This window comes from Choristoneura fumiferana, chromosome 3 (assembly GCF_025370935.1).
Source record: "Choristoneura fumiferana chromosome 3, NRCan_CFum_1, whole genome shotgun sequence".
In the NCBI taxonomy this organism is placed as follows: Eukaryota; Metazoa; Arthropoda; class Insecta; order Lepidoptera; family Tortricidae; genus Choristoneura; species Choristoneura fumiferana.
In genome coordinates, this window is record NC_133474.1 from 11,739,833 (window position 1) to 11,746,063 (window position 6,231).

A 6,231-nucleotide genomic window follows, 5' to 3' on the forward strand; every position below is an offset into this window, starting at 1 on the left:
CATGGCTAATTAAATAGAGGCAGTTATTAATCTCGTTCATCAACTATAAAGTATTGGGAAAACTGTGGATGATGAGGAAGTAGCTGAATTTTTGCTTAGTGGATTACCGCAAGACCACGATGGCATCACTGGTTTCGCTTTTCTTAATATTGCAACACCTGCTCGCTCATGGGAAGGGTGCGCGGGAGCACCAACACCATCCTGAGGGTCATTAGCGAGAAGCCTGACTGTCCCATCTTGAGGCACTGGGTAAGAGCACATGTGCTTGTGCCAGGTGTTCCTCAGGCTGGCAGATTTTTAAATAAAAAATATATATATAATTACTAACATAGTTTTAAGGGACTCTGTCTGCAATAAACTAAACAGTTTTTTTTAATGTCTCTTTTGTCGAACCTCTTGAACCTCTATGTCCGGTCCGTGTACTGTAAATTTATATATTAATCTAAATACTCAGTTTTACGTGTATTCATATTATAATCATCAGCTGTATTACTGAAGCATTAGCAAGCATCAAGCTCCGTGTCGGGCACGCGGTATACTGGTATTTTATCACTTTTTCGTGTTTTTTAAACCTTGTTTATTATTATTGCGCATTCCTCAAGTATTTCAACGTTAGTGGCAGGGTGGCGGATTTGTCGTACGATCGACTTGGCGCTGCACGCCGGCACGTGGTGCCTCATTTGATCGGGACGGCGATAATCCTTACGCTATGGACGGCATCCAGACCGTGGAAACACATAATGAAAGGCTCGGCAGCGGATTTGGGCGGAGCAATTCATCAAGATGCGGTAAGCAAATTTGATACTTATGGTCATGAAAAGCTCGAAGGAGCGGCCAATTATCATAACTGGAAATTTACGATGGTAATGATTCTTATCATGGAGGGTTTGTGGTCTTGCGTGCTTGGAACTAAATCAAATAATAGTAAGATGGACAGGGCGCTGGCTCGTATTTGCTTGGGAGTGAAGTTCACCTGCATCCAACATGTGCTTGACAAGCAAACAGCCAAGGAAGCTTGGGACTCTGGCAAATGTCTTCGAAGACAAAGGTCTGTTTCGTAGTGATGCTTATGCGAAAATTACATCAAGTAACCTTTACTCAATGTGAGAATATAACTGTATATATAAATAATATTATGTATGAAACTGGTGCAGCAGCTAGCAGATATAGGACGGACCATAGAGGATGAGGAAATAGCCGAGATTCTTCTATTTGGGTTACTCCAGGAGTATGAAAGAAAGAAAATAATTTATTTATAACAGCAATGACACATAATAAGTAAAAACACAACCTATGACAACCTTGTATTCAGTATTGGGACAGCGACAACAGCGGCTAAGTTGACCAGCGAATTGGTTAGAACCCGCTTATTGCAAGAAAAACTGCGATGCGAAGGCGAAACGGCGATTCCACTACTGGTGAACTTGCGTTTACATCAAGAAAGAAGAAATTGGTCGTCTGTCAACATTGCAAAAAACCGTGGCATCTGAAAGCTAAAGTCAAAGTCACTTTTAGAATTAACATTGTTAAGATAACTAACTAATTTTATCAGTATTAGTATTAAGTTTGATATTGAATGGGCATGTATGTATTGCCTTATGATTTTTTGTGTCGTCTTCTTTCTGTTTCTCGTCTTCCGCCCGTCGACTCACTGTTAACTTTGTTGCTGTTAATTAATTAATCCTAATTCATGTAAGATATTATTAGTCCTCATAATATTGTATTCACGGATAACCTCTGAAGAGACACCGACGGGTGCTCCTACAGGTTATATATTGCCCAGTTGAAGAAAAACGTGGATGGATGAGGATAAGCATCTGACTGACTGAACACAAGTAAGCGCAAATATTTATTTTTGGAGCGATATGTCTTTTAACGGTGATACTGATGTGTTGGCTCCTCGTAGCAACATACCTGCCCTGCCGCGAACTCGCAAGCGACAGTGATACATGCCGCAAGCTCTCATGCCAATATTGAGAAACTGGAAGGCGCTCGCAATTATCATTCTTGGAAATTCGCTGTAAAAATGTCATTGATGCATGATGGATTGTGGGACATAGTGGAGACTGGTACAAGTGCTGTGCTGTGGGAGATGTGCTGCGTGGCCAGCGCGCCCTAGCAAGAATATTCTTGCCTACTAAATCGAACCTATTCAATATGTAAGAAATGCCAAAACCGCCAAGGAGGCTTGGAAATGCCTTGCTGACGTCTTCGAGGATTCAGGTTTGGTGCGCAGAGTACTTCTTGTTAAGGCAATTACACAGAATAGAGTTCTACAATTTCAAGTCTATGTCAAAATAATTGAAGACACTGCAGTAAAGAAGTATTGTTGAGCGGATTACCTACCCGTTGAATATGATTCCCTTGTTTCAAATTTGGAGACCGCAACCATGCATGACACAGGAATCGTCCAGCGAAATTGTTCGAGCCCGCTTGTTACAGGAGGAATACAGGAAGTCTGACTCCGAGAACAACACTGCATTTCTTTTGAAGAACAGATCAGTTCAAGGAAGATGTCACTTCTGCGAGAAAGTTGAAACTTAAACACAGGAGCAAGAGTAGCCAAGACCAGGCCATGGCTGCAGGTTTTGAGGTGCACCGAGATGTGTGGTTCGTGGACTCTGGATATACTTGGTACATGTATAATTCTTTGGACTCTTGTCAATTTCAAGACTTCTAATAATAAAGTGACAGTTGCAAATAATGAACAAATGCAATGTGAAGAAGGCACACGTGGTGTTTTTTTTTTCACTTAAATAGTAAATTAGTGTTTTGAATGTACCAGATCTTTCAACAAATTTAATGTCTGTGTTACAGCGTGAGCGTGAGGTTCGTCAGGACAGGGTGTGTCATTGTAGACAAAGGGCTTAACAGGGTTGCGTCTGCTTATGTAGAAAACGGTATGTATTGATTGAGCTCAGGTGAGAATTCGTGCAATGCGGTGAACTACAAACCCTCACAAGGGCGGGAGTTTGTTAGTTCCGCAGTTGCGACTCAGGATGTAAAACGATTGTGGCACCAGAGGTTGGGGCATCTTAATCAGAGTGGTTTGCAGTCGCTTGGGGATAGGTTGCCTAACAATCTCTTGTTACAGAACCAAGGACAGCAGAAGGTAAATGCGTTCCTTGCCTTGAGGGGAAGTTGGCCGCTAAGCCTTTTCCTAAAGCGGAAGCATGTTAGCTGATAAACCGCTGGCACATGACGCTGAATATTGACGTTGTGTTACAAATAATAGGCCGATAAGTATCGCGCTGCAGGCGCTGTGGCTCGTCAATATTTCATGTCATGTTTGAGAAATAGTAATAGTACATTATCGTAGAGGCCGGCAACCCCACGTTCTGACCTAGGCTTGTATAGTGCTTTTCTCAAACATGACATGATATAAAATAAATAAAAAAAACAAGAAATCAAGCTGGCGGGACGCTAGTCTGGTCGCCCTGTTGTGTGCGCGCGTGTTGAGCTGGCGGCTGCTGGCGCGGCGTCTGCAGGTGGTGGTGCTGAGTATGGGCGTGCGCCGTGTCGCAGAGCGTGCGTTGAATGAAACAAAAGACGGTCGCATTGCCGGCCAGCGGCCTGCAAAGTTGTATGAAATCTCTTTGCAGGCCGCTAAAGTGACCGCGTGCACGCATCTGAGTTCTTAGCCTATTATTTGTAACACAACGTCAATATTTCATGTCATGTTTGAGAAGAAAAGAGATTTCATAACGCCATCATTGCGTTCCTCCTACCATCTTTATGCTGATGACCTTCAGATATATGCGGCGGCAGATATTGATGATTTCCCGGACTTGGTTAACCGCATTAACTTTGACCTCGAGGCTATAAGGATTTGGGCGGCTAATTTTGGGTTAAAAGTGAACGCCAAGAAATCGCAGGCAATTATTATTGGTAGCCCACACTTTATCTCAATGCTGTCTGATCGGGTGGTGCCTGAAGTAGTTTTTGACGGTACTTTGATTCCTTTCACACCTACAGTCAAGAATTTGGGTATCATCATGGATCAGACGCTTTCCTGGTCGGCTCATGTCTCTGAGGTCAGCCGCAAGCTTTTTGCTTCGGTCCATTCGCTCAGACGCCTGCAAAGTTTCCTACCTCTTCGTACCAAGATTACTTTGGCACAATCTCTCCTCCCTCTCCTCGACTATGGTGACATAGCCTATCTAGACCTCTCTGAGCAGCTACTAGACAAGTTTGAGCGACTTCAGAATGTGTGCATACGTTTCATATTTGGTCTCCGTAAATACGACCATGTGTCCTGTTTTCGCGCTCAGCTGAAGTGGCTGCCAATTCGTCGTCGGCGTCATGTTCACATCCTGTCGTTGCTTTTTAATGTCCTTTTCAAACCTCAGTCCCCACCCTATCTTTCAGAAAGATTTAGTTACTTGGATGAATCGATGCGCATACATGTTTCATTGACTATGAGAAAGCTTTCGAAAGAGTACAGCATGATAAGCTTATTGAGGTTCTGAATGGCATAGGACTTGATATGAGGGATTTGGCGATCATTAAAAGTCTATATTGGCAACAGAGAGCACGACTACGAGTGGACCAAGTGCTGACAGAGGAAATTGACATCATGCGGGGTGTTCGACAAGGATGCATACTGTCCCCATTGTTATTCAATATATATGTTGAAGCGTTATTTGCGGAAGCTTTAGAGAACGCTGAAGAGGGCATCATAGTAAATGGTCATGCATTGAATAACATACGATATGCTGACGACACGATATTATTTGCGTCCAATTTCGATGATTTACGAAGTTTGCTTCAACGCGTAGATAGCATTAGTGCAACTTATGGTCTTAGCATAAACGTGAAAAAGACAAAAGTCATGATCGTTGGTAAATCTCAGCACCCTTACAGATACCTAGGATGCATCGTGAACGACCAGTGTGATCATAGCGTTGAAATCAAGTGTGTGCGTCTTGGGCATCTTGGCTCTAAAGGTATGAAGACTTTAGGTGGTGGTGGTAATTGTGGTGTTGTTTCCCAGAATTTACGAAGTATCGTGCCAGCCAGATGACTGTGTATCAATATTATTGGAAATAAAGGACCATAAGTCGTCATTGTCGAATCAAGCATCCTGCTCGACTCCCGGTTACCATGTGAAGAAGCTCGACGGATACACTAATTTCACCGCATGGAAGTTCAACATAAAGAATCTTCTTATCATCGACGGCTTGTGGAAGTGCGTAGCCGGTGAGGACGTGGATCCTGCGCGTGATGAATTGAAACGCGAAACGCGCTGAAAATGAAACGCGCTTTGGCCCGAATTTATTTGTCGGTAACATCCTAGTGTCATCAATAATAATATGTGCTAAAAGCGAAGTAGCGTGGACGAGCCTTGCACAAGTATTTGAAAATTCCGGCCTGGCTAGAAGTGATGCTGCTCAGAAAACTACATAGAATTGAGCTAGCAGCTTATAGTTATTGAATATTTTAGCATGTAACATAACGCAATCACTCGACAGTGACAAATGTCAGTTTGTCTGTATCCGTTTCCTTCTTCTCGCACTCTGTACTCTCTCTCTCGAGGTCATTAACCTCTGTTAAAACTTTGCTTTGCGAGTGCTCCTTTTTAATCCCTATGTTTTATCAGTATTAGACAACTGTAAAAAGTGGATTTATTGTGGAATAAATGCTACTACGTTATAGACTCAATCCTGCCTGAAGTTTATTTTGAAGATTCCTCAACTTCATTGTGACTAACAGCAGGGAACACGCTATCGATTCCACTGGCCTCTCAACAGGTTAAGTTGCCCAGATTAAATGAATTGAGGAGAAGACGTAGCAGTGCAAGATTTATAATACTCGCAAGCGATCACACGGCTTGATTTCGGGACAGAATGTCCGATGACCAACGCACGCGCGGTGACGAAACAGGAGTCGGTGGGTCGGACGTAATGGCGTCGCTGGTTGTAAGCCATGATGGCAATCCAAGCGTTCCGCAAATTCCTCAATCATCTTCGACATCTTATACTAGCGCAGTGGAAAAATTAGAAGGTGCGTCTAATTTTTATTCCTGAAAGTTTTGTGGAACTGCGTGACCGGTGCTGTGACGGACGGACGGACAGACGCTGGCGCGTATCGCACTTAGTCTGCGGCCTAATCTCTACCAATATATAACGAATTGCTGCAGCGCTAAATCCGCCTGGACGAAGCTTAGCGACATATTCGAAGATAAGGGGCTATACAGAAGAATCCTCCTATTAAGACAATTGCATAAAACAG